Source organism: Phyllobates terribilis, unplaced genomic scaffold (assembly GCF_046119375.1).
Source record: "Phyllobates terribilis strain yellow unplaced genomic scaffold, ASM4611937v1 Scaffold_3__8_contigs__length_932513732, whole genome shotgun sequence".
Lineage (NCBI taxonomy): Eukaryota > Metazoa > Chordata > Amphibia > Anura > Dendrobatidae > Phyllobates > Phyllobates terribilis.
In genome coordinates this window covers 241,577,431-241,600,505 of record NW_027362763.1, presented here as the reverse complement: position 1 = coordinate 241,600,505, position 23,075 = coordinate 241,577,431, and the positions used below count along the sequence as shown (strand labels likewise).

Here is a 23,075-nt window from a genome sequence, read left to right as displayed (position 1 = left end):
GACGATCACGCCCTGCTTAGGTTGGTCCACAGGACAAAGTTCCCATGTAATATAATTAATACACAACCCTTAGCTGCACCTTCCTCCCAAGTTCAAGCCAGAAGATAGGTCGTCTTTTGACAGCTCAGTGCATGACTTAAATGTACGACTACATTTTTTCCATTCCACACCAGCCATCCATCAAGGTATGCTGCTCTGCTGCCAATCTATTGTTCTTGTGCTGCTGCTTGTTGCCATTTATTATGTTTAATGCTGACTTGAAGCATAGTGACATTAGTGCTATCATGTTTGCATGCTGCATTGTTATATGCAGTAGTTGTAATGTAGACCATTGTCTCTCAGTGTCCATCCTCAATCACCGTCACCAGGTCCTGCTGTGGAGATCTCCCATAGGAAAGGACATCTCCAGTAATGCCTGGTGCATTGAAAATAATCATACTTAAGAAATCTTAAGAACATGACCTCTTGGTGGTATCTGAGGATTGCAGTTCGGGAACACTCATCTGGATGAATAAAGAGTGACGCAGCCAGCAGGATGCTTACATATCTCTCACAATAGGGGCTTGCTTTGTTAGTCCACTTCTATTGGAAGATACTTCTGCTTGTGTCTTTGCTTTTACAAAGATAATCAGCGTAAGGACTGGAACGTAGGTGTATTTCTGTAGAATTTACATTTAAGAGGCACTTACCATTGTTCTTACTTTTCCTCTTCTTCATTGAAACTGATGTCATACACAGCAAACAGATCATACGTTCCACAACCTCTGTCCTGTCCATTATATTTTGTCAGGTAGCTTTGCTTATGTATTTTGCGTGGGATGTTTTTTTTTTTTAGGAAGAAGAGGGGGTTTCTCCATTTTAAACATCTTAATTTAAATTTTTAACCTCTAATTTTTAATTTAAGTTATGCCAGAATTCGCTGACATTTTGCCGTTTTATTTCTCATTCACATGCTCACGTAAAAACAAAAAAAATCAACTGTTTGATATAATTTCCTCTACAGATTAAAAAAAATCCCATGCCATGCCTGCCTCTGGCAAATCTGTCCTATGTGACCAATGTTATAATTATATTTACCTGCAGCTGCCTCTAGAGGGAGGTCATTATACACAGATGTATATGACGCGCCCTGGGCCTATGAGATGCAGCGTTGCGCACGCAGGGACTACCCGGACCCGGATCTGATAGGGGTAGTAGTCTCGTGGCGGTGACCCGGTCCGTGCCCAGGGAGTCAGACTAAGTGGCGGTATATTAGCAGTAGATGTAGAACGACTACGCCACCCGTTGAATGCAGCTATGGAGCTGCCGCTGCAGGGCAAACCGCTGAGGCCGGTGGGAGGATGGTGCAGCGTGGATGGTATAACCCCCAACGGGAGGGGTATGGCCTCAGGGCAGCCGACGTGGATGATGGGGGTAGCAGGAATCACTCAGAGACGATACGGTGTAGTTCAGGGTCTTTACTGGTGACAAAGATAGACCCTCCCGGAGTACTGGCTAGCGGTCGGGGCCTGGTCAGTCCTTGAGCAGATGGGATCCCCCTTGGCCAGGCGGAGTTGTAGGCCTCCCCAACTAATTGTACTCTTCTGGCTACCTTGCTAGAGGCGGGTAAAGGTAGCCCACGTCCCTGAGTGTACCGTGTGGTGCTCACCCGTATGGCCGGTGACTCGGGGCCTTCTAGTAGCTTCCGCTCCACGACGGCGGTGCTGGTCCCACACGTGTGACCGAGCCTTCGGGTTTCTGGGCCAGAGGACCTGAAATCCCCTGCCGGTCGGTTTCTGCTGCTGGGTAGGAGTTAGTCCCCACAGCCTCGGACTCCGGGTCCGGTAAGAAATCTTCAATCAGGGCGAGCTCTACAGCTTCCAGCCCTGATCTCCTCTTAGCACGACTCCCACAGAGCTCCTGATCTTTCTTTACTATCACTGCTTCTCTTCTTCTCTCTATTCTTCTTCTCTAACCCTGCCTCAGCCCCAGGTTTATATAGGGGAAGTCCTTCCCCTCCCAGGACCGGGCAGGAGGTGTGGCATGCATAGGATTCCTGACCAAGAGACCTCCCACCTGCTCTCAGACATAACACTGCTGTTACTGTGGAAACCAGACCCCTGGGGTGCCACATTCCCCCCTAGTGAAATTTAGTACTCCGGGACTAAACATATTTTAGAAAAACATAACCAATACAAACAGAAATGGTACAATAGAAAAAAAAACATATTAGAATGGTCACGGCATGTCCGCAACCGGGTGCAGTTTTTGAAGAAAAGCAAGGTGTCCATTTCACCAAAACAGGGAGACGTAACCAGGTAGGGGTCTGTCCTGCCCCGAGTCCTTAACAGTCTTTAGTCCATTCCTAAGTTACGCTCCAACCAATTGTACAAGGATTCCCGGTAAATCCACCAAGGACTCCTAAAAATAACTAGAAACACATAATTATTTACAAGTAACAGACAGGTGACCACAAATAAAACAATTTAAACACTTCAAATTCTCCAACGTGCGGGTAGCTGGCCTTTAGTGGCCCTAGTGGACCTACGGAGCTGACTGTCTGGCCCTGAACTACAGGGTGTAGGAGCTGTCAAGGGTAAACTGGGCAGCTGTCTACAGGCTCTTTGGCTCACTAGGGGTATGGCAGGCTCACTATAAGCAGAGGGTTGATCCTCCTGATCTGCTTGTGTGGAGTCTTCTGCCTCCTGGACCGGCTGTTCTTCCAGCTCTACCGGTTGCTCCGTGAGTACTTGGGATGCTGGTTGGAGGAACGTGAGGACGGGTACCACAACTGCACCATTGACTTGAGTCCAGGACCGAGGGAAGTCTCCGATCACAGTACTAACCACATCTTCCCTTTCCTCTACGGGTCAAGGGTCTTCTTGTTCCTCTTCAGGATTCCGTAGCTGTTCGGGACACTTCTTCAGGTGATCCCGGGATACAATGGTTGTGGTTTCCCCTCCGTCTTTACTGATGGTACAGACCTTCGGGTTGTCGTGGCTTGAGGGCAGTACGATGTACGGGTCCTTCTCCCACTGGTCGTCCAACTTGTGGAGCCGTCTTTTCCTCTTCAAGACCTGCTCTCCGGGTACCAAGGGAACAGCGGGAGCATACTGGTTGTAAGTTTTCTCTTGTCTTTCCCTAGCTAGACAGAGACTTCGCTCCACGCTCTCCTGTACTTTCCGGTACTGCTGCTGCCTCTCTGTGTCCCAGTCTGCTTCCGGTGAAGTGTCCTCGGGTGTCAGGACTCCCATCTCCAGGTCAACAGGTAGCTTACCGGGTCTTGCCCTCATTAGGTAAGCCGGGGTACAGTTGGTGGAACCTACAGGGATGTAGTTGTATAGGTCCACCAGGTCGGGCAGCTTCTCAGGCCACAGACTGCGTTCTTCCAGGGGCAATGTTTTTAGAAGATCTATCACCACCTGGTTCATTTTCTCACAAAGTCCATTAGTTTGCGGATGATAGGGTGTCGTCCTGATCTTCCGGCAGCCATACAGAGTACAGAACTCTTGGAAGACCTCCGCTTCAAAGGCAGGTCCCTGGTCCGTCAGCACCTGCTCTGGGTAGCCGTGTGGACGGCAGAAGTGCTGCTGGAAGGCTCTAGCTGCTGTTTGAGCCATTAAGTCCTTGACGGGGACGACAACCAAGAACCGGGAGTAGTGATCCACGATGGTTAATGCGTAGACGTAGCCACTTCTGCTTGGGGTCAGTTTTACATGATCCAAGGCTACCAGTTCCAACGGCTGCCGGGTGACGATGGACTGAAGGGGGGTCTTCTGGCTGGCACGGTCCTTCCTTCTTAGGTTGCATGGGCCACAGTCTCTGCACCACCTCTCGATGGTTCCTCTCATGCCTACCCAATGGAACCGCCCGCGCAGCAGGAACTCCAGCTTCTTCCATCCGAAGTGCCCAGCCCCGTCGTGGTATGCCTCCATCACTATAGCTGCGTCCCTTCTTGGCACCACTACTTGCCAGATCAGTTCATGCATCCGGGAGTTAACCATTCTGCGGCACAACTTCCCCTTGTAAAGGAACAGTCGACTCTTCTCTGCCCACAGTTGCTTGGCCTCCTCCGGAGCGTCTGGGTCAAGGCGAGCTTCTGGCTGAGTCAGCATCTCCTTCACCAGCCGGACGGCAGGGTCACTGTCTTGCGTTTCCGCCCAGTTGTAGTGAGGTAAGGGGTTGAACGTAGCGGCTTGCTTACCCCTTACACGGTGGGAATACTGGATAGTCCCATGACGGTGGAACGCAGGGAGTTCGACCTCTTCCAAATCTTCTGAATCCTCACCCTCGTCCGGTAGGTTTGGCATCCTGGACAGGGCGTCCGCGTTGGTATTGGAGCGTCCTGCCCGGTATTTGATTGTAAACTCATAGTTGGACAAGCGGGCCATCCATCTCTGCTCTAGGGCACCGAGTCTTGCAGTGTCCAGGTGTGTCAACGGGTTGTTATTAGAGATGAGCGTTGTTCTACTCGAACTGTTCGCCAATCTCAAATTCGAGCTGTTTTGGGCGGTGTTCGAGCCGTTCGGCGAACACGAACAATTTGAGAAAAATTCGGCTGTTCGAGGTTATGTTCGATAACTGTTCGTGCACCAAAATCATAACTGGATTTTTTCTCAGTAATGATGAAAATTAATGTTAATACGCAGTTTGAGTGTACAGCGGGGTGGGGGGAGGGGCAGGGGATGGATCTCTGCAGGAACAATGAAGATCTCCATTTTTTTTTCTCTTTCCCGCATTTGCAGTGGGGAGGTGCAATCTGTCAGCCTATCAGCAGCGCACACACGGAGCGAAGTGCTTTTTTTCACACAAGCAAGGGCATGTGTCATTGGCAGTGTATGTCACATGTCCTTGCCCTATAAGACCAAGCCATTTTCCCCGTCGCCACCATTTTCTCACTGCTGCAGCTGCGTGTTAGACGGCACCGCTGTTGCTGTGTGCGCTATACCTTGTTAATTTCAAGCCAATTTTCGCACAAATATACAGATAGCTTGGGAGTAGGGAATAGTTGTGATTGCAGTCCTTTTAAGGACTAGGTTACAGCATTTCCTACGACTTTTATCAGGGAGGTCTGTGCTCTTAAATAGATAGGTTGTGGGAGTAAAGACTAATTGTAATTGGAGTCCTTTTCAGGACTAGGTTACATGAGTTCCTATCAGTTTTTGCCAGGCAGGTCTGTGCCAGTGCTGTGCAAGTTTTTTTCACAGCATTTGGCTGAATCTAGCAAAGCTAATCCTTTTTGGCCTATTGCAGAGTGTGCTAGTCAGTGGAGTAGCCTATCTGTGTTGCAAGATATAACACCTGTGTATAGAATACCAATTTTTTTACTGCACCTAGTGAAGTAAAATCTTTTGGGCATAGCATCATTCTATTAGTCCATCTATACTGACCTCCATCAGGTTGCAAACTGAATATAATTTTTTTCTGCATCTAGCTCTGAAAAAATAGTTGGGCTTCTAGCGGTGTGTGGGACTTGGTCTATTAGTCCATCTATACTGACCTCCATCAGGTTGCAAATTAAAAATAATTTTTTTCTGCATCTAGCTCTGAAAAAATATTTGGGCTTCTAGCAGTGTGTGGGACTTGGTCTATTAGTCCATCTATACTGACCTCCATCAGGTTGCAAATTAAAAATAATTTTTTTCTGCATCTAGCTCTGAAAAAATATTTGGGCTTCTAGCAGTGTGTGGGACTTGGTCTATTAGTCCATCTATACTGACCTCCATCAGGTTGCAAATTAAAAATAATTTTTTTCTGCATCTAGCTCTGAAAAAATATTTGGGCTTCTAGCAGTGTGTGGGACTTGGTCTATTAGTCCATCTATACTGACCTCCATCAGGTTGCAAATTAAAAATAATTTTTTTCTGCATCTAGCTCTGAAAAAATATTTGGGCTTCTAGCGGTGTGTGGGACTTGGTCTATTAGTCCATCTATACTGACCTCCATCAGGTTGCAAATTAAAAATAATTTTTTTCTGCATCTAGCTCTGAAAAAATATTTGGGCTTCTAGCAGTGTGTGGGACTTGGTCTATTAGTCCATCTATACTGACCTCCATCAGGTTGCAAATTAAAAATAATTTTTTTCTTCATTTAGCTCTGAAAAAATATTTGGGCTTCTAGCAGTGTGTGGGACTTGTTCTATTAGTCCTTCTATACTGACCTCCAGCAGGTTGCAAATTGAATATAATTTTTTTCTGCATCTAGCTCTGAAAAAATAGTTGGGCTTCTAGCGGTGTGTGGGACTTGGTCTATTAGTCCATCTATACTGACCTCCATCAGGTTGCAAATTAAAAATAATTTTTTTCTGCATCTAGCTCTGAAAAAATATTTGGGCTTCTAGCGGTGTGTGGGACTTGGTCTATTAGTCCATCTATACTGACCTCCATCAGGTTGCAAATTAAAAATAATTTTTTTCTGCATCTAGCTCTGAAAAAATATTTGGGCTTCTAGCAGTGTGTGGGACTTGGTCTATTAGTCCATCTATACTGACCTCCATCAGGTTGCAAATTAAAAATAATTTTTTTCTTCATTTAGCTCTGAAAAAATATTTGGGCTTCTAGCAGTGTGTGGGACTTGTTCTATTAGTCCTTCTATACTGACCTCCAGCAGGTTGCAAATTGAATATAATTTTTTTCTGCATCTAGCTCTGAAAAAATAGTTGGGCTTCTAGCGGTGTGTGGGACTTGGTCTATTAGTCCATCTATACTGACCTCCATCAGGTTGCAAATTAAAAATAATTTTTTTCTGCATCTAGCTCTGAAAAAATATTTGGGCTTCTAGCAGTGTGTGGGACTTGGTCTATTAGTCCATCTATACTGACCTCCATCAGGTTGCAAATTAAAAATAATTTTTATCTGCATCTACAGTACCTCTGAAAAAATATTTGGGCTTCTAGCAGTGTGTGGGACTATTTGTATTAGTCCATCTATACTGACCTCCATCAGGTTGCAAATTCAAAATAATTTTTTTCTGCATCTAACCCAGCCAATAGTTTTGGCCTAATACCACAGTTTGGCCACTCAGCTCTGCTCGGTTACCATACATTGTTTTTTTGTGCAAACAACTCCAGAGTTGTGAATTAGTTAACCACCAAAATGAGTGGAAAAAGGCCTGCTGCTGGTGGAAAGGGGAATAGGCGTGTTGGGAAGGGGAAAAAAGGTTGTGTCCATGGGGTAGGTGTTAAAGCAACAGTAACATCTGCAGAAGAAAGACCATCTTCCAGCCAAACTAAAATGTCTACTTCTTTTAGCGGACAATGTGATAAGATCCCTTTCTTACGGCCACGCCAATCGCTACAAATTCCAGATGAGGCACAAAAACAGCAGGTGCTTCAACGGATATCAAGTGCTCCTTTAAGTGGGCTCTCCTCCACATCAACTTCAACATCACAAATACTCCAGTCCTCAAAGGTGTCACCCAAATCGCACTTGCTTCCTCACAGCTCCCAAATCTCCAGCTGCCCGTCTGAGTATGAGGTAGAACAGATGGTTGAGTCTGCAGAGCTGTTTACTCATACTATAGCCTGGGAATCAGAGGTCGACTCCAGCGCTTCTGTGAATCCAGACGAGGAAATGATCTGCACTGATGCCCAGAATCTTTATGAGTCGGATCCAGGACCAGACGCAGAAGGTTCTGACCATAATGTAGACCCTCATTCCCAAACTGTAACTCCTGTTGGTGGAGACAATGAGGAAGACGATGATAAGACTCAAATACCTGATTGGAGCGACAACTTTAGTTTTTTGTCAGGGCAGGAACAGGTTGGCTCTGAGGACGACGGGTGTGATAACGCACAGGGTGATGATGATGAGGTCGGAGATCCCACTTACTGTCAACCCACAGTCAGCCAAGAGATGAGGTCAGCAGAGGAGGTGGAGGAAGATGCTAGTGACGACGAGGTCAGGTTGCGCCTTCCTGGACAGAGACGTAGTACTGGAAGCACGTCAACAACTGCATCCTCAAACACAACTCTGCCTCTCACCACAAGTCGTGGTGGCTCTTCAGGTCGCATGGGTGCTAAGCCTTGCATAGTCTGGGCATTTTTTCAGATCGATAAAGATGACCCAACTCGTGTTATCTGTAACATTTGTCAGCAAAAGCTAAGTAGAGGCCAAAAAATACATAGTTTGAGTACTTCATGCATGAACCGGCACATGGACATGAAGCATAAGTTGCAGTGGGAAGCTCAGTGTGCTACAATGCGGCCTAGCCGGCCGGGCCAATCACCGTCTGCCATATCTTGTGCATCCGCGGCCTCTTCATCCTCTGTGACTGGGGGGACAGCAGTCACACCTGTTTTGGGGCGCAGACCTGCCACCTCTTTACCCGCAACAGCCAGCGTGATTGGCAGGTCATCATTTTCTTTGGAGGTGGTAACACCAGCTGGTGTTGAGCGCTGTCCGACATCGATAGCACCACCTTTGGATCAAGGCAACCTAACATGTCCGCCTGCATCTTCCTCACAGACCGGCAGTTTGCCGGGGACACCCTTATCAACCCCGTCTAAGCACAATAGCCAGCCCTCGGTCCCTCAGATGTGGACAAGTAAAAGACCATTTCCTCCTAGCCATGAGAAAGCTAAGAGGTTGAATTTCACCATCTGCAAGCTCTTGGCTACAGAAATGCTGCCTTTCCGCCTGGTGGACACAGAGGATTTTCGAGACCTTATGTCCGTCGCAGTGCCCCAGTACCAGATGCCCAGTCGGCACTACTTCTCAAAGAAAGGTGTGCCTGCGCTCCACCAGCATGTCGCACACAACATCACCGCTTCTTTGAGAAACTCTGTGTGTGACAGGGTGCATTTCACCACAGACACTTGGACGAGTAGGCATGGACAGGGGCGTTACATGTCGCTGACTGGGCCCTGGGTAACTATGGTGACAGCAGGACAAGGGGCTGCTGTCCAAGTCTTGCCGTCCCCACGAGTTGTGCGTCAATCCTCTTTATGTCAAAGTTCCTCCACTGCTTCTGCCTCCTCAACCTCCTCTCGGTCTTCCACCTGCACCCAAAGCCTGTCTGGTCATGCCACAAGCTTTCTAACTGCGCAGAAGGGATCCTGCACACCTCCTTACTATGCTGGCAATAGGGCTCAACGTCATCAGGCGGTTTTTACATTGAAATGTCTGGGAAATGTGAGTCACACAGCTGAGGAGTTGTGGTCAGCTCTGGAGAACCAATTTCATGAATGGTTGTCTCCACTGGACCTGAAACCAGGGAAGGCCGTGTGCGACAATGCTGCAAACCTGGGTGCGGCCCTTCGCCGGGGCAATGTCACACACGTGCCTTGTATGGCTCACGTGTTGAACCTGGTTGTCCAGCAATTTTTAGCCCACTATCCCAGACTAGATGGCCTTCTGCAGAGGGCACGGTCGCTGTGTGCTCACTTCCGCCGTTCGCATCCCGCAGCTCAGCGACTTACATCTCTACAGAAGTCGTTGGGCCTGCCACTTCACCGGCTAAAATGCGATGTGCCTACCCGGTGGAATTCAACTCTGCACATGTTGCAGCGACTGTGGCAGCACCGACAAGCCCTGGTGCAATACGTTCTGACGTATAGCCTGGGCCAACGAGATTCAGAGGTGGGGCAAATCACGCTGGAGGAGTGGTCTCAGATCAGGGACCTATGCACCCTTCTGCACAGTTTTGAAATGGCGACGAAGATGTTTAGTGCTGACGATGCCATTATCAGCATGACTATTCCGGTGATTTACATGCTGGAGCACATGTTAAACAGAATTCGGAGTCAGGTGGTGGCACAAGAGGAGGTGGAGGAAGTAGAGGAGGAGGAGTTGTATGCGGAAGGGCTAACATCTGCAAGGTCCAGACGGTCGGCAGCACCAAGGCGGCAGGCATGTGAGGGTGGGGGAGATGGTTTTACCAGGGCGCATGGTAGCAGCCAAACTAGTGAGGAAGGTGCAGGAGCCCAGGAAGAAGTGGAGGACGAACTGATGGAAGACTCATCAGATGAGGGAGACCTTGATCACATTTCTGTTGTGCGAGGTTGGGGGGAGAGGACAGAGGAAGGAAGCATGATTGTTACCTCGCCACCAACACAACAGGGACTTGGTGCTCCTGGATGCGCAACACACATGAGTGCCTTCTTGCTGCACTACCTGCAACATGACCCTCGAATTGTGAGAATTAGAAATAATCCTGACTACTGGGTTGCCACACTGTTAGATCCCCGGTACAAAAGTAAATTTGCAGAAATTATTCCTGCCATAGAAAGGGATGCACGCATGCAGGAGTATCAGCAGAGACTGTTGCAGAATCTTACATGTGCTTTTCCACAAAATACCAGTGGTGCACGTAGTGAATCTCACAGTTCCAACTTGCCAACCGTGGGACCGTCAAGTGTTCAGCACTCAAACCGTAACAGAACCACAGTATCTGCTGGTAACATCAATTTTGCGGAATCATTTCACCACTTTTTTAGCCCATCCTTTGCAAGGCCACAGGAGACAAGAAGTCTGACACATAGTCAACGCCTAGAGACGATGGTACAGGAGTATCTCCAAGTAAACATTGAAGCCACGACTGTGTCACTGGACCCTTGCTCTTTTTGGGCTTCCAATCTGGATAAATGGCCGGAGCTAGCCACTTACGCCTTGGAGATCTTGTCATGCCCCGCAGCCAGCGTTCTGTCTGAACGTGTGTTCAGCGCTGCTGGTGGTGTGCTGACAGATAAGCGCACGCGGCTCTCCACTGATAATGTAGACAGACTCACGTTCATAAAGATGAACAAATCATGGATCCGAAACGACTTTTCTACCCCTGTGTCATCCTGGGGAGAGTAAAAGCTTGATGATTGGTTAAAATCACCCTACCAACCGTTTTAAGCTTTCAAATTACTAATCATGTTTATCTGTATCTTGACTGGAAAATAATTTGGGCTTTGTAGCAGTGTGCAGCACTGATCCTATTAGGCCATCTATACTAAAGCTTCACCAGATTTAAAATTAAAAATAATTTTTAGCTGCATCTAGCCCGGAAAATAATTTTGGGGCTCCGAGATGCGCAAGGCACATAAGTGCCTTCTTGCTGCACTACCTGCAGCATGACCCTCATATTGTCAGAATTCGAAGTAATCATGACTACTGGGTTGCCACACTCTTAGATCCCCCAAACTTTTCGATCAACCTTTTCATTTTAATAAAGACCAAAAAAATGGTCATTTTTGAAATTATTAGCATTAGCAGGTTGTTAGAAACTGAAATCAAACAGTTTTCAACTCAAAACTTTATTCTAGGTGATGTTACATTTTCACATAGGACCCCTTGTTCGAAAGGAGCTTCTGAACTCTCTCGTCCATTGAATTTGTCAGGTTTTGGATGGTTTCTGCTTCAATTGTTTTGCATGAGGACAGAATACCCTCCCAGAGCTGTTGCTTAGATGTGAACTGCCTCCCGCCATCATAGACACTCCTTTTAATGATGCTCCAAAGGTTCTGAATGGGGTAGAGGTCAGGGGAGCATGGGGGTCACACCATAAGTTTGTCCCCTTTTATGCCCATATCAGCCAGAGATGCAGATGTTTTATGTGCAGCATGAGATGGTGCATTATCATGCAAAAAAATGATCTTGCTGTGAAATACACGGTTCTTCTTCTTGAACCATGGCAGGAAGTGCTGTTTGAGAAAATCCACATACATTATGGAGTTCATCTTTAGCGCCTTCAGGGATCCTAAAGGGGCCGACAATCTCTCTCCCCATGATTCCAGCCCAAAACATTACTCCACCTCCTCCTTGTTGGCGCTGTAGCCGTGTTTGCGTGGGGTGTCCATCAACCAGCCATCCTCCACTCCATCCATCTGGACCATCGAGCGCTGCACGGCACTCATCCGTGAACAAAACAGTTTTGAAATCAGTCTTCATGTAATGTTTGGCCCACTGGAGCCGTTTCTGCTTGTGTGAAGTGGATAGAGGAGGTCGACAGGATGGCGCATGCACAGCTGCAAACCTCTGAAGGACCCTGCATCTTGTTGTTCGGGGGACGTTGGAGGCACCAGCAGCTTCAAAAACTTGTCTGCTGCTATGACAAGGCTTTTTTGCCGCTGCTCTTTCAACCTGACGTAATTGCCTGTAGGAAAGAGTCCTCAATTTGCCCTTATCAGCACGCACACGTGTGTACTGTGAATCAGCTACATACTTCTTGATTGCCAAGACACTTCATCCTGATCATCGCACAATGTTGATTGTAGTCATGCCTTGACCTAAACACTCCACAATTTGTTGCTTCTCAGCAGCCGACACATCCTTTTTCTTTCCCATTTTGGCAGAAAATGTAGGCTGCTTAATAATGTGAGAGAGCCTTCTTAAGTAGTCTTGCCTTTCATTGGACACACCTGCCAAACTAATTAGCACAGGTGTCTGCAATTGCTTACAGTGATATAAAGAGCCCTGACACACATCACCATCAATGAGTTTAACTGACAAACAAACAAATTCTTCCCTTATCACTCCTAAACACTTTTTGTATAATAATTTGGAACGCAGTGTACATGTGCTTTTCCACAAAACACCAGTGGTTCACGTAGTGAATCTTACAGTTCTAACTTGCCAACCATGGTCTGTATGGAGTTGTTCAATAAAGGGCCCAAAATTAAGATAACATAGATGGGAGAGGTCTCTATGAATAGGAATTCCTAAGTATTTGATACCCTGTGAGGGCCAGGCAAAGGGAAAGTTGGACTGGATGGAATCCTATATGGATTTAGGGAGGGAGACATCGAGGGCCTCAGACTTCGCTGCATTGATTTTAAAATTTTACCATGTAACAAAGTGATCTATTTCAGCCATAACAGCAGGGATGGATATATGTGATTGAGTGATATATACTAGGACATCATCAGCAAATAGAGAGCACTTGTACTCGGTGCCTCCCACCTCAATCCACCTAATATTGGGGTTATGGCGAATTGATGAGAGCAGGTGCTCCGTCACTAGGATGTATAAGAGAGGGGACAGAGGACATCACTGCCTTGTCCCATTGGTGATTGTGAAAGGTGATGAAAATGTTCTGACGCACCCCCTGGGCCTTGGGACACCCGGAGCCGGACCCTTTTTGGTGGATGCTGGTGGTTGTAGTCTTCGTGGCGGCGACCCAGTTCCGTGGCTCAGGGCGGTCAAACCAGTGGCGGAACTATTTATGTGGTTTTCATGTTTAAATGTCCGACTACGCCACCCGTGGATTGCGGTCAGAGTGAACCGCCGCTACAGGGCAGACCACTGAGGCTGGTGTTGTGGGTGCAGCAGAGCGTAGCATAACTCCCCACGGGAGGAGTATAGCCTCAGGGCAGTGTATGCGGAGGATGGGGGTGATGGTGCAGGGCAGCAGCAGTAACGACACGGAGTCAGTGATGCAGTTCAGGGCCTTTACTCACAGTTCTTATTATCCAGACCACGTCTGCAGGTAACGGCTGCCCACGTCGTACTGTGCTCACCAGGTGAGGGGCTCAGACAACTCCCAGATAACTTTGGAGCACTTCACAGGACCCCGTTTGTGTGTCCTTTGTCTGGCCTTTCTTACCAACACTTCTGTCCGGCTGCCTCGGGCCTCCTCTTGGTAAACTTGGCGCCAGTTTCCCTGACCCTGTGTGGTGCCTTCCTAGCGGGTGTAGCGAGGGGCTGCGCCACATAAAATGTCAGAGCCTCCGGTTTCTAGCTGAGGGTCGTTTCCTGCCTCCACTAGTTCGGGGACCGGTCTCCCCCTTTGGCCTGACCCCTCCACGCAGGTGGATTCGGGCGTGCGGTGGCGACTCGCCCGTCCGCACCCCTGGGATCCCTTCATTCCTCGTTCCTGGAGCCTTCTCCGCTCCTCTTCCTTCCTTCTCCCTCTTCCAGGCCTGGGCCTCTGTTACTAGGCCCGCCTCCGGAGCAGAGCTCATGCAGAACCCCTGCTCCCTGCCACTTCTGCTCAGACTTCTCTGCACTGAACTAAGATGGTGCCCACCTTTTATACTCCCTTCTCAATGCACCCAGGAACTGCTTCCTCCCTGCTCCTGCACTACAGGGTTCCCCTTCCTCAGTGTTCCCTCCCCCCACTCCAGCCAGGGACAGGGACTGTCGTGCCCATCTCAGGGGCATATTGGTCGCCCTGCCCCACGGCAATGTGGTGTAATGCATGCAGGTGTCGGGTCCTGATCCACACTCCATCCTTACCTGAGAGTGAGATATCACACCTCTGGGTGAGGTGCAATACGTCTGTAGCAACCGAGCCCTCAAGGTGCTACAGTTCCATTTATCTTCAGCCTAGGTGACGTATTGCGATACAGGGCCGTGATTTTGGCTATAAAAGGGTCCCCTAGACCCCTACCCCAAGCTTTTTAAGAGAATCATATATGGCGTGCCAGGAGACTCTATGGAATGCTTTCTCAGCATCCAACGAGAGTATCTAATTACAAATTTTTAACTGCATCTAGCCCAGGAAATACTTTGTGCCTAGTAGCAGTGTCTGCTAGTGAGCGGATTATCCCGGCTGTTAAGCAAGCTGCACCACCTGTAGTTTAGACACTTAATTTTTTCAAAGGAAATGCTTCGGGACCATGGGATACTTAGTGAAGAGCATCAGGAGGCACCCCAAGGCATAGGGGCTGGGACTGGCAGTAGGATGCCTTGCGGTGGACAGCCGAGCTCGATCCTTATAAAAGCTTTTTAACTGCAGCAGCTTTAGTGGACGCTACTGGAGCTGGAATTACCGCGGCTGCTGGCATGAGACTTGCCCTCCAATAGATCCTTGTAAATGGATTTAAAGTGTATTCATTCAAATTAGAGAGACAATTTAAATTAAAAAGCTTAGAGCTGCCTCCACCACAGGGGGGCTCGCTCGACCCACCAGCGGACAGGCACCAGTATTGGGAGAGGGGGGCTGGCCGTCAGGGTTCACCGCAGCTCTGGCACAAACCCGGCGACACGGAGGTGGCACGGGCAGGAGCGGACTGGCCGTGTCGGCTTCTCACTTTTTGGATTTTAGAAGGGCATGACATGCCTATATCTGTGTCTCCCCCTCCTTTTACTCCTCCACCTCTTTTATTTTCGCATGACTATATGTACTTGTCACTTTTCCATGTGTTAGTTATGTCTTCTGAGCAGTTTGTCAGCTTTTGGACACCTTTGAAGGTGTTTTCTATGTGTTTCTATGTGTTTTTGTTTGCCTGCCATTGGTTTTAACGGTGTTCGAAGGTGTTCGACGAACAGTTCGACGAACAGTTCGGCGAACACACGGGTGTTCGACGAACCGAACCGAACTCGAACACTACGGGGGTGGCTCAACACTAGTTGTTATCCGTGTACACGGTGAACCGGGAAGAAGCGAGGTAGTGCTTAAAGCGTTCGGTGACTGCCCACACCACTGCCAGGAACTCTAGCTTAAATGAGCTGTAATTCTCAGGATTTCTTTCGGTGGGTCGCAGTTTTCGGCTGGCGTAAGCAATTACCCGTTCTTTCCCCTGCTGGATCTGGGATAGTACGGCTCCTAGCCCGATGTTACTTGCGTCGGTGTAGAGGATAAAGGGCTGGCTGTAATCAGGGTACGCCAGGATTTCATCCCCCGTGAGGGCCATCTTCAGCTGGCGGAAGGACTCTTCTTCCAACTTCTCCCATCTGAAGGGCGGCTTCTGGTTCTTGGCCTTCCTGGACTGGCCTATCAGGAGGTCCTGCATAGGAGCTGCCTTTTTGGTGAAACCGGGTATGAACCTTCGGTAGTAGCCTACCAACCCGAGGAACTGCCTCACTTCCTTTACACTGGAGGGGCTTGGCCATTCCTTAATTGCGGTGATCTTATCAGGGTCGGGAGCCACTCCGTCAGCACTCAACACGTGTCCCAGGTACTGCACCTTTGGCTTCAGGAGGTGACACTTGGAGGGTTTCACCTTTAGGCCGTAACTTGCCAGAGCTTCAAACACTTCCGCCAGGTGCTTCAGGTGGTCCTCGTAGGTTTTGGAGTAGACGATGACATCGTCCAGGTATAACAGGACCGTCTCAAAGTTCCGGTGTCCCAGACAGCACTCCATCAATCGCTGGAAGGTTCCTGGTGCGTTGCAGAGTCCAAACGGCATGCAGGTAAACTCACTAAGTCCCATCGGGGTGGTGAATGCGGTCTTTTCCCGATCCGCCTCTGCTACAGGAACCTGCCAGTACCCGCTAGTGAGATCCAAGGTGGAGAAGAAGTTAGCAGATTTTAAAGCAGCCAAAGACTCCTCTATTCTTGGTAAGGGGTACGCATCTTTGTGTGTGATACGGTTTATTTTCCGGTAATCTACACACATTCTCATGGTGTTGTCTTTCTTTTTGACCAAGACTAGTGGAGCTGCCCAGGGGCTACAGCTTTCCCTGATTACCCCAGCCTCCTTCATGTCTCTAAGCATCCCCTTGGCGTGTTGGTAGTGTGCAGGGGGTACGGGTCGATACCTCTCTTTTATGGGAGGATGGTCTCCCGTGGGGATGTGATGTTCTACCCCCTTGACTCGCCCGAAGTCTAACGGGTGTTTACTAAACACTCTCTCGTACTCTTGAACCACCCGGTAGACTCCCTGTTTCTGGTGGGAGGGAGTGGAGTCAGTACCCAAATGTAGTTGCTGACACCAATCCTCCATTTGTTATTTAGAGCCGTTACCTTCCTCCGGAGAAGATGGAGGCAAGGGTTCTACGGACTGTATAGAATTCTGATTGATGGTATAAAATTTGGCTAGCGTGGCATACCGGGGCAGGTACACTTCCCTCTTCCCGATATTTATTATGCGAACGGGCACCCTCCCATGGCGTACATTGACCACCCCCCGTGCTGTCAAAATGGTGGGCCTACTGTCTGAGTAAACTGGTTCTACCATTGCCTGGTAATCTCTACCTCTCAGACCAATAGCCGCCCGGCACCAAATCATCATTTCACTTTATGGGGGCATGGCAATAGGGAAAGGGTCACACATTCTCACGCTACCAATCTCACCGCCGGAGAGTTCCACCTGTTGCCGTCGCATCAGTGCCCGGATCTCTTTTTGGAGCACTCGCTGCTGGCCGGAGCTGGCGTTCTTGGCAACCTGCTGTAAAATAAAAATCACCTCTGCAAGACAATTTTCAATTACATTAGTTCCTAGAGTTATCTTAGGGTGACTCTCGCGCTTATCAATGTCCACAATGATCAGTCCCTGGGCTGCCAGCTCGACTCTACCGATTTTAATGGTCACCTCTTTAAATCCGATCTGTGGCACGGGCTGACCATTGCTGGCAATGATACTCAAGTCGTCGTCAGGGTAGCGGGTTATATCCGAGTCATTCCAGTACTGCTTGAAGAGCACGTACGGGATGGTGGTGACCTGTGACCCAGTGTCAAGTAGGGCACTCATAGGAATGCCATCCAGTACCACAGGCAAGACTGGACGTCCTCCCACATATTTGTCACGCCAGTTTGATGGGCCTGATGATCTTTTTCCTAGGGGTTGGCCCTCTACCCTAGGTTGTGCCAGTTTAAAGGACAGTACCTTGCCATATGTCCGGGTTGATTGCAGCGGCGGCAGATAGGTTGTCTGTCCTCGTTGTATCGGTCGCTGGGTCTTCCTCTGGCCGGTGGGGTCCTCCTTGGTCGGCGCCACGGGATGTCCTCCGGTCCGGATGCCAGCTGGATCTTCCCTGGAGTAGAAACCTGTAAAGACTGCACAGTTCGGGTTAGCGCAGCAACGCTTTTAGCTAGCTCTTGGACCTGATGGTGCAGGTCGGGAGCCGGGTCATTGTTCAAAGCCTGCGCATCAGCTCCCACAGGCCCTGCCGACAAGGGCGCCGCCTCTTGGTGGTAAGTGGTAGTGGGGCGTCTGTGGGTCACAACGCCACCTGGTGCCGGTTCTCGGAGCACCCGGATGGCTCTGTCCTTGAACTGTGCAAATCCCAGATGAGGGTCCTGTAAGGCCATTGCCCGCAACTGGGTTCGGTGGGCATTGCAATATAAACCCTCTATAAATTGTTCAGTCAACAGCCGGTCCTCGTCTCCCACGCCGTCAGGGTCGGTCTGCTTAATGGCTCTCAGGGCCTCTTGTAGGTTTAGTGCATAGTCCCTTATACTCTCTTGTGCTCGCTGCTTGCACCCGTAGAATCTAAGCTTGATCTCGGCTGAGGTGCGGGTATCAAAGGTATCCTTCAGCCGGGTTAGTATCCCTGCGACAGTCCTTCCCCCAGGTGGCCAGGACTTTACCTCCCTTTGGGCTGCCCCAGTTAATTGGGCCACCAGGATGCTCACTTTTTGCTCTTCTGTGAGGGGGTACACCTGGAAGAGGCTATCCAGCTTTTCTCTAAAGTCATGCAGAGTATGTGACTCCCCTGAGTACTGGGGTAGCAAGGCCGCTCCCGGGATATAGGGCATGGTGAAAGGCTTGACTGCAGCAGCGGTGGCGCTGGCGGGGGTTGAGGCAGTGAAGCTCTCCTCCGTATCCGACATCTTCCTCCCCCCTAGTGGACCGTGGCCTACCTTGCGATGATCCTCTTCCGTAGGCCGCGGCTCCGCAGTGGATCGTCAGGGTTGAGGACCTTCCGTCGCGCTCCTGTGACGTCGGCGTCTGCTGGGCTCCTTCCAGGACCTTACGCAACGTCCGGACGTGAGGCGGGGCTTCAGTTCTCGCGCGCTTCCGGAGTCCACGCCCCTCTTTTTCCCGCGCGGCGTCTTCAAGATGGCGCCCAACGGCGGGAAAACTCCACGGATGGCGGGAAGAAGGCAGAAGATGGCGCCGGATGGCGGGAAAACTTCGCGGATGGCGGGAAGAAGGTAGAAGATGGCGCCGGATGGCGGGAATCTTCACCACTGGTAAGTTTGAACAGTCTTTTTCAGGCACGCAGTACCCGGTGGTTGCGGGCACGAGATCCTGCCGACTACGCCAAAAGTTGACGCGCCCTGGGCCTATGTGATGCAGCGTTGCGCACGCAGGGACTACCCGGAGCCGGATCTGATAGGGGTAGTAGTCTCGTGGCGGTGACCCGGTCCGTGCCCAGGGAGTCAGACTAAGTGGCGGTATATTAGCAGTAGATGTAGAACGACTACGCCACCCGTTGAATGCAGCTATGGAGCTGCCGCTGCAGGGCAAACCGCTGAGGCCGGTGGGAGGATGGTGCAGCGTGGATGGTATAACCCCCAACGGGAGGGGTATGGCCTCAGGGCAGCCGACGTGGATGATGGGGGTAGCAGGAATCACTCAGAGACGATACGGTGTAGTTCAGGGTCTTTACTGGTGACAAAGATAGACCCTCCCGGAGTACTGGCTAGCGGTCGGGGCCTGGTCAGTCCTTGAGCAGATTGGATCCCCCTTGGCCAGGCGGAGTTGTAGGCCTCCCCAACTAATTGTACTCTTCTGGCTACCTTGCTAGAGGCGGGTAAAGGTAGCCCACGTCCCTGAGTGTACCGTGTGGTGCTCACCCGTATGGCCGGTGACTCGGGGCCTTCTAGTAGCTTCCGCTCCACGACGGCGGTGCTGGTCCCACACGTGTGACCGAGCCTTCGGGTTTCTGGGCCAGAGGACCTGAAATCCCCTGCCGGTCGGTTTCTGCTGCTGGGTAGGAGTTAGTCCCCACAGCCTCGGACTCCGGGTCCGGTAAGAAATCTTCAATCAGGGCGAGCTCTACAGCTTCCAGCCCTGATCTCCTCTTAGCACGACTCCCACAGAGCTCCTGATCTTTCTTTCCTATCACTGCTTCTCTTCTTCTCTCTATTCTTCTTCTCTAACCCTGCCTCAGCCCCAGGTTTATATAGGGGAAGTCCTTCCCCTCCCAGGACCGGGCAGGAGGTGTGGCATGCATAGGATTCCTGACCAAGAGACCTCCCACCTGCTCTCAGACATAACACTGCTGTTACTGTGGAAACCAGACCCCTGGGGTGCCACATATACATCTCCCAAAGAATACAGTGGACTTTTATAAATCCTTATACAGTAAGCTCCCCCTAGTGGCAGATGTAGGCAGCGAGAGTTTTAAAATTTAGATAGGTTGTCCCATAGGGTAAATAATAAGTGTTTGGTTGCTTGGGTTTCCATTGAAGGGACTTCCACTCATCATGAGATTGGGGGTCCCATGTTCACTGATTTAATGAAGCTGCAGTCACGCAAATGTTTCAAAAGGGACAACTCCTTTAAATCACTGTATGAAACTAAGTAGGAGATTCAGAGATATATGGAAGAACTAGTGAGCTGCAACCACTATTAATATATATTATGAAATAATAATATTTGACTTGAAGTAAATAGTTTTCAAAGGTGAAAATTTACTATAATTACTGTAAGAAAAAGTACCATAAGAAAAAGTGTAGGTAAGTGTAAGAAAAAGTGATATAAAATTTCAATGAACTCGTATCACCAATACCATAGATACGCCAGATCCTGCGTCTGTTAAAACACACACACACATATATATATAAACATACACATTTATTGCTACATCATAGCACCACTAACTTCAGGACACTGTTTACCAAAATAAACAAAATGCTGCATTCACACATCCGTGTGTCACCATCCGAGTACAGATCATATATGTCTATGAGACTATCAAGTTCAGGTCAGGTGACCTGCGGACAGTCTGCATTGGGGGTCCGTACTCTGACGGCAACACACAGATATGTGAATGTGGCATATGAGAACATTTAAAGTGGTTACCCCTGGGGTAAATTAACATGTAAGTTTTCTTACGAAGACAGCGCTACACCTGTCATCAGGTTGTATGTGGTAATACAGTGCATTCTTATTCATTGCAAAAGAGCCAAGCTACAATAACAGACACAACTCCTTGACATATGTGGTTTTGTTCTTGGCAGAAAACTGACTTTTCTTTTTTTAATTTTGTACCATGTTGTTTCAGAAGATCCAATAAGTTTTGAAAGTTGGGAGGTGAGGCATCCATGAATCTGAATTGTTTTCCAAGCACAACCAACAGTGTGTCATGGCGTATTTTGTTGCTGTAATGGAATATGTAAGGGAATACATTACCATGAAAGGTGTACTTGGTATACAACATTGCATACAGTACCGGTCAAAAGTTTGGACATACAGTACAGACCAAAAGTTTGGACACACCTTCTCATTTAAAGATTTTTCTGTATTTTCATGTCTTTGAAAATTGTACATTCACACTGAAGGCATCAAAACTATGAATTAACACATGTGGAATTATATACTTAACAAAAAAGTGTGAAACAACTTAAAATATGTCTTATATTCTAGGTTCTTCAAAGTAGCCACCTTTTGCTTTGATGACTGCTTTGCACACTCTTGGCATTCTCTTGATGAGCTTCAAGAGGTAGTCACCGGAAATGGTTTTCACTTCACAGGTGTGCCCTGTCAGGTTTAATAAGTGGGATTTCTTGCCTTATAAATGGGGTTGGGACCATCAGTTGTGTTGTGCAGAAGTCAGGTGGATACACAGCTGATAGTCCTACTGAATAGACTGATAGAATTTGTATTATGGCAAGAAAAAAGCAGCTAAGTAAAGAAAAACGAGTGGCCATCATTACTTTAAGAAATGAAGGTCAGTCAGTCCGAAAAATTGGGCAAACTTTGAATGTGTCCCCAAGTGCAGTTGCAAAAACCATCAAGCGCTACAAAGAAACTGGCTCACATGAGGACTGCCCCAGGAAAGGAAGACCAAGAGTCACCTCTGCTTCTGAGGATAAGTTTATCTGAGTCACCAGCCTCAGAAATCGCAAGTTAACAGCAGCTCAGATTAGAGACCAGGTCAATGCCACACAGAGTTCTAGCAGCAGACACATCTATACAACAACTGTTAAGAGGAGACTTTGTGCAGCAGGACTTCATGGTAAAATAGCTGCTAGGAAACCACTGCTAAGGACAGGCAACAAGCAGAAGAGACTTGTTTGGGCTAAAGAACACAAGGAATGGACATTAGACCAGTGGAAATCTGTGCTTTGGTCTGATGAGTCCAAATTTGAGATCTTTGGTTCCAACCACCGTGTCTTTGTGCGATGCAGAAAACGTGAACGGATGGACTCTACATGCCTCGTTCCCACCGTGAAGCATGGAGGAGGAGGTGTGATGGTGTGGGGGTGCTTTGCTGGTGACATTGTTGGGGATTTATTCAAAATTGAAGGCGTATTGAACCAGCATGGCTACCACAGCATCTTGCAGCGACATGCTATTCCATCCGGTTTGCGTTTAGTTGGACCATCATTTATTTTTCAACAGGACAATGAACCCAAACACACCTCCAGGCTGTGTAAGGGCTATTTGACCAAGACGGAGAGTGATGGGGTGCTACGCCAGATGACCTGGCCTCCACAGTCACCAGACCTGAACCCAATCGAGATGGTTTGGGGTGAGCTGGACCGCAGAGTGAAGGCAAAAGGGCCAACAAGTGCTAAGCATCTCTGGGAACTCCTTCAAGATTGTTAGAAGACCATTTCAGGGGACTAGCTCTTGAAGCTCATCAAGAGAATGCCAAGAGTGTGCAAAGCAGTTATCAAAGCAAAAGGTGGCTACTTTGAAGAACCTAGAATATAAGACATATTTTCAGTTGTTTCACACTTTTTTGTTAAGTATATAACTCCACATGTGTTAATCCATAGTTTTGATGCCTTCAGTGTGAATGTACAATTTTCAAAGTCATGAAAGTACAGAAAAATCTTTAAATGAGAAGGTGTGTCCAAACTTTTGGTCTGTACTGCACCAGTTCATGCAATGGTTTCCCTTCCCTTATTCTTCTTGGAATGGGCAAATTGTAGATTCAGACTGAAGGCAGCAAAAGCACGAAGGTACACATATGGAAACGAGGCATAAGGAAACACATGTGAAACAAACTAGAATATATGTTAAACCATCAGATTCCTCAAAGTGCCCCCCTTATACTCTGATAACAGATTTACATCCCCTTTACATTCTCTCAAGCAGCTTTATCAAGTAGTCAGCTGGAATGGCTTTCCAACAGTCTTTATGGAGTTACCAGAGGTGCTGAGCACTTGTTGACTGTTTTGCCTTCACTCTGAGGTCCAACTCATCCCAAACCATCTCAATTGGGTTGAAGTCGGGTGATTGTGGAGGCCATGTCATCTGATGCTGCACTCCATCCATTTCCTTCTGGGTCACATAGTCTTTACATAGCATGGAGAAGTGATTTGTGTCA

General features: G+C 48.6%; 1 protein-coding gene across 3 annotated transcripts in view; it reads left to right on the top strand.

The window, feature by feature from the left end:
* The window catches only part of PLS1 (plastin 1), a 202,112-nt gene that overhangs the window by 62,481 nt on the left and 116,556 nt on the right, over positions 1-23,075 (top strand). Inside the window, exon 1 of one of the 3 annotated variants that reach the window (XM_073674680.1) lies at positions 37-185. The exons of 1 other annotated variant lie outside the window; for it this stretch is intronic. The gene's annotated coding sequence lies outside the window, so the exon portion shown is untranslated. Of the gene's footprint in view, positions 1-36; positions 186-23,075 lie in introns of those variants that run through there. One more of the 3 variants, XM_073674682.1, reaches the window with a different exon arrangement.